Here is a 12,415-nt window from a genome sequence, read left to right as displayed (position 1 = left end):
TGACAGAGGGGGCTCATGCAGCTGTTTTTAAAAGCAGAAACACAGGTTTATTGGACCTGGCAGGTGTGCTAAATCCTGACTCTCGGAGCGGAGGCAGGGGCAAAGGCTGTTCGTCCGCGTACCTCTGGAGGTTTATGACCGCGTCGGCTGTGAAAGCTTCGGCACTGCTGCCCTCCCGTCTGCATACAGCCAAGTTCCAGGGGCCTCACCCCTCTACCTGTTAGAAACCCCTAGGAAGATTGTTTTTAAATAACCAGGCCCAGCCTCTCCCCTCTCCTTCTCCCCAGTTTGGGTTCTGATTTAATTGGTTTTGGTGGGGCGTTGAGTATTGAAAGCATAACCACCAGCACCGCCAGCCCCCTGGGGTGACTCCAATGCACAGTTAGATGGGAGAAGGGTGCTGAGAATCCCAGCTATAGAGGGCCATCATCAGATGTTCCCCACCCAAAGTATACACCAGGATTATCCAGAAAGCCTTTAAGAACAGATAATGGGGTTCTGCCCCAGACAGTTTTAAAGCTCCCAGGTGATTCTGTTAAGCAGGCAGGGTTGAGACCCACTGGGCTAAAGCAGTGCATCCCCCATCACATGTGAGAGTGAGACATCTGGGGACTTGTTAAATGTACCAGATCCTGCCCTGAAGATTCTCTAAGAGGTCTGGGTGGGTTCTAGGATGGTATATTTTAAATAAGCACCCAGGTCATTCTTACCTTTCTGCTGGTAGCAGTCTCTCAAACTTGCCTGATGTTACGGTCGGGCCACTTGAGATGCTCTCTTGCTCTCTATATCTCCCCCGGCTTGACCATCCTCGGCTTCACGCACATGACTATCCAATCCTCTTAATTGTAGGGCTTAACTAGTCCCTGGTAACTCAAGAGCCCACCTGTTGTCAGTTCCCCCGTAAACAGTAGCCCCATCTCCCCAGAGCAGGGAAAACCACTGTGGTGTCCCGCCTGCCATCTGCCGCACGGGGTGAGGTGTCGCTCTAGGACCCTTTGTGTCAGATTCCCTGTCTAATAAACCACTGATGTCTCTTCTGCTGTATCTGGGCTCTTTCTTTGGTCTCAAGGTTGAGCAACTACAAGGCTTTCAGGCCCACGGGGTGCGGCCCAACACCAGTCATAAGGATTTCCTAGAACACTTGTGAAAGAGATTCCAGATCCCAAACCAGATCCACTGAACATGTGTCCTTAGGAGAGGGACCCAAGAAACTCACATATAATGAACAAACCAGGGGGGAGGGTATAGCTCAGTGGTAGAGTGCCTGCTTAGAACGCACGAGGTCCTGGGTTCAATTCCCAGTACCTCCATTAAAATAAATCTAATTACTTCCCCTTCCCCGCCTCAAAAAAATAAGAAAGAAAGAAAACAAGCAACACAGGTGATTCTAGGACCAGGCACATATGGAAAAATCAAGCCAAGCTATTGTGAACCCCAAGACATCATCTTGAACTAACGAAGAGTTAAATGAGTCATTCTGGTTCCCACCCACAAAGATCTCCGAGTTCATTCATTCAGTCGGTCAGATAGCCAGTTCAAAAACCTTTTCTCCACATCTGCTCCGCAGCAAGGATTGGGATACAAGTGGATAAAGTACAAGCCCTCACCTTTTCTCCAACTACGTGGAGTGGTCTGCCCCACCCTGCAGACCACCTTCAGTTCCTCCCCTGAGAATCCAACCCTCCCACAACTCTGCTTATCCTTCAAGACCTGCTCTGAGCTGATTCTGCTGAGGAGCAGAACTGATCTCTGCCTTTCGTTCCACCCCCATCCCTGGACACATCTGCCAGCCCCTTTATGATAATGCTGGCACCTACTTGTCTGTAGCTCTAGTCTGAGCGCTCCTGAAGGACTGGGACTGTGGCTGGCTTATCTTTGCAACCCCAGTAGCTTGTACCTGGTAGGCACTCAGTGGAGACATAGCTTATGAGCAAAAAGGTATGTACGCAGATAATGGAGCAGGAATGGCTATAATACAGGTAACTATTTATAATGAAAATACAGGCCAGTGTGCTTGACCCTATGGGGGACAGAGATAGGGACAGAGCACAATCCTGTCTACAGGAGCCCCCCAGTCTAGGAAGAGAAGTAGAGAGCAAAATCCATGATATAAGGCTGAAAGGAAGGGATACCAGGGGATCAGAAACAAAGTGTCCCCCAAAAGGACAATTGTTTCTGATTATTAATCAGAAAATGCTTCAAGGAGAAGTAGTATTTGAACTTAGACTGAAGGGGAGGACTTGTGTATTGGAATGAGCAGACATGGTATGGCAAGGTGTCCCGGGAGCAGGGAACGGTGTGAGCGAAGGTATAAAGGCAGGAACAGGAAGGCATGTTGAGGAGGGTGGAGCATTGAGACAGTCTGACCCAGAGCCTCGGAGCAGTGTGTCTGGGGATTGGAGAGTCACAGACAGGAGTCTGAAGGGATGCCATCCCTCCCTCATCCTCATGGCTCCCCAGAGTGGCCATCACTGGGAAGAGGCTGGCTTCCCTTTGTCGGCTATTTCCACATTTTCCAGATTTCTATTTCTTAATTAATTCGATTTCCTCAATTCACACATTCCCAGTGTTTGCAACATCTCCCCCAGGCCTCAGAAATGGATCACATGAAAGCTGAGTTATCTGTGTTGGACAACAGCTTGGCAGACCTTCATACACAAGGGCAGGAGGTGACTCAACAGAGTCTGGTCGGGGAGGCTGGACCCTGCATTGCTTGGTGCTTGGGATGAGTTCCAAATAGACAAGAGTTCCCTCAAGGGAAAGGGCTTCTTTCTTCCTGGCCCTTCCCTCCTGATCTCAAGGGCTGAGGCCCAGGTCATGTGCTCTGAACAAGAGCTCAATGAGCAGTAGGCAACCTGTGTTCAGACCCCCAGGGGTGAAGTCCATGGGCAGGTGGGGCAGCCGTGGGCTCAGGAGAGGCTGGGGAGAAGGAAGCAGAAGTCTGTCCTTGGAATCCCCGAGCCAAGGGAGAAAGAGGTAAGAGCACTGCCCGGCCATGGAGCAGGGGTCAGGGGTCTGAAAGTAGCTAATGATCAAGGCAGTGTAAAAGGACAAAAGTAGAAAGGTCGGGGCTTAGAGGTCATCAGTAAGTGAGGATAAGACACAAGCCAGGCATTCCCCAGGGTGTCCCTGCAACAGGGGCCAAGTCTCATCTTGACTCTATGCCCTAAATATGCTGTGACTGCTTATTAAACAAGGGAGAGCTGGTGAGCAGCTGGGCGGAGGGCCCAGGTCCTCTTTATAGCAGCACCGTCCACTAGAAATACAATACAAGCCACATATGTAACGTCAAATTTTCTAGTAGCCACTTTAAAAAGGAAAAACAAACAGGTGATATTAATTTTATCAATATATTGAACCCAGTCTATCCAAAATATATTTAATATGTAATCTCTGTAAAAATTATTTAAAAGATTTTTGCATTTTTTTCCAACTAAGTCTTTATGTATTTGACATTCACTGCACAGCTCAATTCAGACAAACCACATTTCAAGGACCCGATAGCCACAAGTGGCTGGTGGCAACCACACTGGACAGGGCAGCTTTAAAGTGTCTGATTCGGTGTCCTGCCTTGCAGATGAGAAAGAGACGGCTATTTCTGCCTCACCCACAGCCAGAGTAGAAACCAATTTTTTTTTTTAATGGAGGTACTAGGGGTTGAACCCAGGACCTTGTGCATGCTAAGCATGCGCTCTACCTACCACTGAGCTATTTCCCTCCCCGTGGAAGCAACGTTTTTGGCCAGCTAGATGGTGTCCCCTTCTGTCCTCACTGCCCTTCCGTGTCCCTCCTGAAGCTACACACTTGATGAAGATGTCCTCGCACACAGAGAACGGGTACAGACATGGTGAGCTCTCTCCTAGACTCTCCAACCCAGTCCTCACGGCCCACGGGCAGAGGAGTATGTGGCAGGTCCCAAGCTTACTGCATCTTAAAAGAGGAATGGCTTCTTGCAAAGACTGCTAAGGGGGAGGGTATATTAGTCTGCTTGGGCTGCCAAAACCAAACACCACAGACTGGGTGGCTTAAACAATGGAAATTTGCCTTCTCACAATTCTGGAGGCCAGAAGTCCAAGATCAAGGTGTTGGCAGAGTTGGTTCTTTCTGAGGCCTCTCTCCTGGGCTTGTAGATGGCTGTCTTCTTCCTGTAGCTTCCCATGCTCCTCCCTCTGGGTGTGTCTGTGTCCTGATCGCCTCTTCTCATGAGGACAACAATCGTATTGGGGTAAAACACACCCACATGACCTCGCTTTCACTTAATCATCTCTTTAAAGACCTAGTCTCACAGCACAGTCACGTTCTGAGGTATTAGGAGTTGGGACTTCAACATATGACTCTTAGGGAAGGCAATTCAACCTATACCAGAAGGAAAACACAAGATACTACGAGATTAAATGCTGGCTCAAAGTCCTAAGATCCTTGAGATTTCAACAGGAAAGGCATAAGCTAAGAGCAGGAGGGAGCCTGTATTTTCAAATCTTCAAGCAGGTCTCTATTTCCAGAAATGAATTCACCCCCAGAGAAGGTAGCCTTTTATTTGAGGACAAATCCCCTCCATGTGTCTCATAGATGTGAAAACACAAAGAAAACACTCCTGTAGCTATGGAGATGGTGGAGACAGCCAGGGAACCAAATGAATCCAGGAGATGCAGGGAAAGGTTATCTGTGTAAGCAAAGTGGTACCTTGAAGACTGGGAGAGAAATGCTTCTTGCACTAGGGATGGAGGTAGACTGCCCTGTGCCAGAAAGCCATTTTTTAATACTTAGGAAGATGTATGGTCTTATGCAGGCAACCCTCACAGTAGGTGAGACTCTGAGGTCTGGTCTTCCCAAGAGCTGGAGAAGAGACTGTGAAAAAGAACCTGGGCCAGACTGTTAATGTCCCCCTGGCGATGCTGTTCAAGACTGAGGTGGCTGGGGCTGGGGCTGGCTTATTGGGTGTGGAGGTAAAGTCGTGTTGTGTTCTCAGTGCAGAAACACACCAAGGAAGGGGCAGTCACTCCTCTACCGGGAGTGGACGTCCACACTGTCAGTCATCCTGCAATATAAAGATTAGGGCTGCCAGTGTTCACCTAAAAGGAGATAAAATGCATCTCCTTCGTGAATCTGCACGAGTATAGAGCAAAAGCTGGGTGGAAGATTGCCAGGCTCTGTGAAACGCTCACTGATCCATGTCCTGTCCAGGACGGCCTGGGTGGCAAGTGACAACCAGGACAGAATAGTTGAACATGGAATCACTCCCTTAGAGAATCAAAAAAAAAATACTCAGAGAAGAGGTCAGCAAGATGAGCTAAATGACAATAATATGGGTGTTAAAAGGTAAAGTGATCTCTCTCAGTAGCCACTGGCCGCGGGCTGGACCTGTTTGCTGTGAGTTCCTGAAAGCCAAACCTCTTCCTCATCTTCCGGTCTCCAGAATGATCCTGGCACAGAGAAGGGCTTCACTAATCACACAATGCAGGACTTGGGAAGCCAACCCCAATCCTGCAGAAGGGAAAGCTGAGGCACAAGGGTCTCAGGCCAACAAGGGGCAGAGAGCAACCCTGGGGAACCTGGGATGATGGTTTTTCTCTGTACTTTCTGACAGGAAGAGGCGGTCTGCCTCCCATCCTCAAATATGCCTCTCAACAGAATTTGCCTCCCAGAGAAACAATGTGGAAAAGCCAGAAGGAAAAAAAATAAATAAATAACAGAAAAGAAAGGGGAGTGGTTCGTGTTAAGCCCATGAGCAGGCAAACATTCTATGAATGAAGAAGAGAAATCACTAAGGACAAAAGCCTGGACAGGGCACCAGGGCCTCCCTTTCCTGGCGGTGGCCGGTTTGTAAACACGATTTCTCTCCCAGGTACCCCAACAATCAGGAGGAACTATCGCATCCCAGAGCCCTCCCTGCCTGGACTGAAGTCAAGGAGAGACAAGGAAAGAGCTGGGGCCTGACCAGTTCAGTTGAAGGAATTTCAAGGCAAGGCAGCTCTGCCAACAGCATCCAAAAGCAAGAGGGTTTAGGCAACCTTGGTTACACAGATCTCTGCAGTCCTTCTGATGAAAGGGACTGATATGGTTCCAGTGCCCAGCTAGTTAAACAAACAAACAAACAAAAGATTAATTCAAGAGTAGACTTGAGACAAAACATCCAGAAGTAACACCCAAATCATGGCCTAATAAGGAAATTCGTCCCGAAGCCAAGCTCAAAGTGCCAAGAACCCAGCCCTACTGCAGTGACTACCACAGCCAGCACTGTTTTCACTTCTGCATCAGGAACTTGACCTTGCTACCTCTGGGAACCAGCACCACAGCGGCTGCCACCATCAAAACCTGGGCATCTCTGTTGCCATCCATACAAGCAAACATGATGGCTTCACCCCCACCTGTTTGTTCCTGTGGCTCCCATCTGCATCATGGTCAGAACGGGTGCATCTGGTTGGTGGAGCCTGGTCACAGGCCTGCATCTCAGTCCCAGGGCAGGTAGGACTGTGAGCTCTGACTTCCTCACTGGGAAGACAGAAGAGGAATTTCCCCAGATACACAAAGACCACTCAAAAGACACTGGGCACTGCAAGATGAAGACTTCCGTGGATGGATGGTGGTGGTGGTGGTAGTAGCACAACAATGTGAATGCACCTAACGCCCCTGAACCGGACACTTAAAAATGGTTAAGACGGTAACTTTTCTAAGTATTTTACCACAATTAAAAAAAAATTTTAAGTTAACTGAAAAAAAAAAAAAAACATTGAGCAGCTGTGAATGTGACAAATGGCCCTTGCTGATCTCAATAAACATGTGGTGAATAAGTAAATAAAGGTATTAGGTGAGGACACTGGACTCCCAGACACACAGTAGTTGTAACCAGTCACTGTTTAACTTTTCTCAGTTCACTGAGCATTTCGTAGTGTACTTTGTACTTCCTGCTCTCAGAGCTCATACCACACAGGATGACGGTGGTTTACATAATAATAGCTAATTTGTGTAAGTATTTACAACGTGCCAGGCGCTTACACACGTTATCTCAATTACTCCTCTCAATAACCTGTGAGGTGTGTATTAGGGGACTGTGTTGCTCAGAAGGAGTCATTTATACTAGAGGAGGAAGACGGTATCAGAATAAGACAAGAGACTCACGGACACAGAAAACACACTATGGTTACCAAAGGGGAAAGGGCGTAGAGATATAAATTAGGGGTTGAGGATTAACAGACACACATTACTATGTATAAAATAGATAAACAACAAGGACCTACGGTCTAGCAAAGGGAACTAACTATATTCAATTTCTTATAATAACATATAATGGAAAAGAATCTGAAAAGAAAATATATATGTATGTATATGTGTAACTGAATCACTTTGCTGATCACCTGAAACTAACATTGTACATCAACTACACTTCAACAAAAATTTTTTTTTAAAAAAAGGAAGACAACAGAAAGAGAAAGTGAGGTCAGTGAATTCAGGGTAAAGAGCCAGAAGAACCCGGGGAGAAACAGAGGAAATAAGAAGAAAGAAACTTTAGCATGTTTATGGTTTTTGTGGCCACAAAAGTGAGGGGCCCAGAAGAGTCTAGAAAACAGGGGAAGTGTAATCAAATAGGGTCAGGCTCACGGACACAGGTCCTACCTACATCCAGTAACCCTGGCAACAGCTCCTACTGTATGGTATGATGCTATAATGAGCAAAGCCATATACAAATAAACATTCATCCTGGGACATTATGCTGTACACCAGAAATTGACACATTGTAACTGACTGTACTTCAATTAACAAATAAACAAATAAACAGTCATCCCAGATGGGGCCACGTAGAGTCTAGCTGGCTCCACCTTAAGGAAAGTTCTGGGAGGAGTTTGAGAGTAGTTTGTGCCATCAGCTGAGGTCGAGGGAGATATCCTCTGAATCCTGCATGATAAAGGATGCACTTGAACTGAACTCCAAAGGGAACCTGTGGGTCCAGCCCATACCTGTTGCTTCCGCCACTGAGCTTGATCAAAGTGTGTGTGACCGGTTAGTTGTGTGTGTTCCTCCCTGGCATCTCTGCCTGGAGGAAACTCCAAACTTGAAAAAGGTGGAAGTTCACTCCCCAGTTTGGGACAGCCCGCGACACTGCTCTGCTGACCCCTGACTACCATCCAGCTGGAGTCTGCCCCCAAAGAGGACAGCGAGTTCACAGGGTTATAATTAACATGGAAGATTGGAGGGTCAAATACCCAACCGAGACTGCTAGCTAGCAAGAGGCAGAGCAGGGATTTGAACCTAGTCTAATTCCAGAGCCCACGCACTTCATCACCAAGAACAGATCCTGACTCCAGTAACTTGCCGTGGGACCCAAACACATTTATTTAGCTCATTGAGTCTATCTTCCCGCAGGTAAAAAAAATATAACAAAATTATCTACCTAATGGGGCGGTTGAGGGGATTGGAGATGATGTACATCAAATCCTAGCTCAGTGCTACGTCCTCGGTAAAGGTGCATCAGTGAGCAAAAGTAATATTCCCACACAGAGATGGAAAATCCTGGCCTCACTTTAAGAACATGAGTAGGGTTACATGGCCATTTGCCATCAAGGATCTTGATCCTGGCTTTTTTACCTCAGATTCCAGGCATCTATTTGGCTCATCTGAGGGTTTGGGTGGGAATGTGTGTAGGACTAATCTAAGGGTCTTCCATAAGAAATTCAATTTTATTTCATTGAGGGCAAGACTGCATGCATCTGCTCCGGCAGGGACTGAAGAATGGGACAAGATCAGGGTGACCCGACTCTGTCCTCAAGTGACCAGTGAATGGGCCTGCTGCAAAGTTTGTAGCAAGGGTATCCTCTCTTTCTCCCTCCATGAGGGAACTGGGTTTAGCTAAGCCAGTGATCATTATTTTTTTTTTTAATGGAGGTCCTGGGGATTGAACTCAGGACCTCTTGTATGCTAAGCATGCTCTCTACCACTGGGCTATCCTCTCCCCCACCAGTGCTTCTTAAACTTGGCTGCACATTACTATCCCCTGGGGAGCTTTAAAAAGGCTTCCACCTGGTCCCACCACCCATAGATTCTGAGTTCCATGGTCAGGTGTGCAATCTGGCCATTAGTGAATGGGGCTGCTGGCCTGAGAACCCCCAAGATGAAGTTCTTGAGCTGATTGAGGTGTGGGAGGAGGAGGGAGCGTGAGTGGGGGTTTTTTTTGTGTGTCAGTAAAGTAGGACCAGTGAGGAGAATGTTCTGGACTGCAGTCCCTGAGGCCCTAGACACCAGCCCCCAGCACTCATGACAGGAGCAGGACAGAGCCTCTGCCTCCCAGCAGGTGTTGAAGGCAAGACGTCAGACAGGCAGTCAGGATGAAGATGCTTCCACTAGCCTGAGACACCGTCTTGATGGCAAGAGCTGCTCACCAGGCTACCTGAAAAGGAAAGGTGGGACTCCAGCTCTTGACCAGCCTTCCTGACCATGGGAGGCAAGGTACATGACCCCCTGGAAACGACCTGTTGTGTTTCCAAACACAGAGTCAGATAAATAAAATGCATTATTATTTTATTAGCACCTCTTAAAAGCTCCTGCCCTGGTGTGAATTACAGCAGATACAACTGGTTTCATATATTTATTTTATGTGTTTAGCGCTTAATTCACACTCGCTTGCATTGCAAGACACTCAGCTGTAACACATTTTTACTATGTTCCGCTCTTCCACATTCATCAAACTTTATTGATTACCCACCACCAGGACTTCTAGAGAGCAGTTGCCTGGTTTCCAATAATTCGAGTCTTTTTTCAGTGGTTATCTGTCCATCTTTGTTACCACAGGGCATGCTTTCCACATTGCATTTTCTTTTGTCTCCAGTCTTTCATTAGTCTTTCTTCTGTGGTTTCTCAGAGTTCTTACAGACTAGTCTACCATTTTGTGCTTCTTAAAATACTGGCATGAGATTTGATTCAGGAAAATACTCAGAAAACTCACAATTCTAATAAGTATTTTCACGCTCTGTATGAAGTCCCAAATTGGTGGTATGCTGAACATTACTTGATGTGGCAATTCTATGCTTAGCTTTTCAAAGACTAGATAAAAGCTCAGAAACCTGCATAGAACGTCTCATCAATAGTCACCACCTATGTTGATCTGTGCCCTCCAGGAAGCAGATGCTGGAATTAGGAGTTAGCAGATGCAGAGCTGGAGTTAGGAGTGAAAGATTTGTTGGAGGACGATAACTATGAAACATAAAGGGTGAGAAGGCAGGGGAAGCCTTCAGAGTACCACGCAGATCCCATCCTACAGAAAGAAAGACAAGAGGAAGAAAAATAGGGCCTGGAACGTCTCAGATCACAGAGCAGGCCATGCGAAGTCTCGGGCAACCCAGCGGGGAGGGAAGCAAAGTTGCCGGTTGGAGGAGTCCCCCACTGGGCAGAAATGAGGGTGCCTCCACTATGCTCAGTCCTTGGCTTCGGAGCTGTCCGGGAAGAGCACGAAGCCAGCTTAGGTGCTGCAGTTGGAGGCTATCAGCGAACCACATTCTTCGCAGCTGAAAGAACTTCACAAGCTCTTTCTTGAAGGAGGGAGAGCCCGCACTGCTCCCCTGTGCCTGCCCCGCCCCCTCCCATCTCCATACAATGTAAGCCTTTATACATGAAAAGGCACAGCTCCGTTAAGTCAGGAAACACTTGTCTTTTCTTGGCCTGGCATGATCATGTGAACAGCGTGCCCAGCTGAACTGCGGGGAAAATGCAACTGAATGTGGTACAGACAGATACGATTGACTGACAGTCAGTGGTAGAGCCATGGGGAAATTTTTTCTTTCTGCTTCTCTCTCTGTTCCAAGTTTTAGGCCCTGATCATTTACTTTCTTTTTGATTGGAAAACATTTATAGTGAACATCTTGAAATCAGTCTTCGTATCATAACTAAATGGTCCAAAATGGCATTCCCCAATTTGATAGCCCAACAAATTGCTTTCAAGTAAGAGAACATGGTAATAGACCAAGCATAGGTTGGAGCTCAGACATGTGAACTTGAACTCTGGCTCAGTGACTACTACTCTGTGCTGCAGGCAGGCCCTTACTCCATCTCAGCCTTTATCTGGAAAGGGAGGCACGTGTCCTTACTTCTCAGATTTGCTTTAGTAGAAGATTTAGTGCATGTAAGCCCTGGAGCACCATGCCAATATACAGTAACCAACAGAAACCAATCGATTTTTTCTTTCCTTTTTTTACTTGAAGAATAATTGATTTACAATGTTTCAGTGTACAGCAAAGTGATTTAGTTATACATATATCTCTCTCTATTCTTTTTCATATTCTTTTCCATTATAGGTTATTACAAGAGATGGAATATAGTTCCCTGTGCTGTACAGTGGGTCCTTGTTAATGGTCTATTTTATATACAGTAGTGTGTATCTGTTAATCCCAAATTCCTAATTTATCTTCCCTACTTTCCGCTTTGGTAACCGTAAGTTTGTTTTCTGTGTCTATGAGTCTGTTTCTGTTTTGTAAACAAATTCATTTGTATCATTTTTTAGATTTCTCTATCTGAATTACTTCACTTAGTATGATAAACTCTAGGTCCAGCCGTGTTGCTGCAAACGGCATTATTTCTTTTTATGGCTGAGTAATATTCCATTGTGTGTGTGTGTGTGTGTGTGTGTGTGTGCGCGCGCGCGCGCGCGCGCACGCATGTGTGTGTATCACATATTCTTTATCCGGTCATCTATTGATGGACATTTCAGTTGCTTCCATGTCTTGGCTATTGTAAATAGTGCTGCTATGGATGTTGGGGGTGCATGTATCTTCTCAAATTAGAGTTTTCTCCAAATATATGCCCAAGAATAGGATTGCTGGGTCATAGTAACTCTATTTTTAGCTTTTTAAGGAACTTCCATATTGTTTTCCATAGTGGCTGCACCAATTTACATTCTCACCAACAATGTAGGAGGGTACTAGAAACCAATCGATTTTTAAGTCTCCCAGAACTGCTGGAAATTTCTAAAAATTCACATTTAAAGGACAAAGAGTGGCCATAGCTGAGGAAATTCAAAATAATTTCCTAGAAGAGTCCTAAAAATAGTTCTAAAAACCCCCTCCTTGACAGCAATTCCATGTCCAGGTATACACCCCAAAGAGACTCAAACGTGTGTTTGTGCCCCCATGTTCACATAGCAGCATTATTCACAACAGCCAAAAGGTGGAAACAACCCAAATGTCCATTGACAGATGAATGGATAAACAAAATATGGTATAGACATCCTATGGAGTATTATTCAGACTTAAAAAAAAGAAAGAAATTCCAACACACACTGTAACACAGATGAACCTTGAAGACATCATGCTTAGTGAAATAAGCCAGACACTTAGGACAAATACTGTATGATTCCACTTACATGAGATACCTAGAATAGTCAAGCTCCTAGAGACTGAAAGTAGAACAGAGGTGACCAAGGGCTGGAGGG

At 46.2% G+C, this 12,415-nt stretch overlaps 1 non-coding gene across 1 annotated transcript; it reads left to right on the top strand.

Moving 5' to 3' along the window:
• The first annotated feature begins 1,237 nt into the window (after window positions 1-1,237).
• On the top strand, window positions 1,238-1,310 carry TRNAS-AGA (transfer RNA serine (anticodon AGA)). The gene has a single exon. It is a non-coding gene; the product is annotated as a tRNA-Ser (tRNA).
• Window positions 1,311-12,415: the final 11,105 nt, after the last annotated feature.

Source organism: Vicugna pacos, chromosome 16 (assembly GCF_048564905.1).
Source record: "Vicugna pacos chromosome 16, VicPac4, whole genome shotgun sequence".
Taxonomy (NCBI): Eukaryota; Metazoa; Chordata; class Mammalia; order Artiodactyla; family Camelidae; genus Vicugna; species Vicugna pacos.
This window is presented reverse-complemented; position numbering and strand designations above follow the sequence as displayed.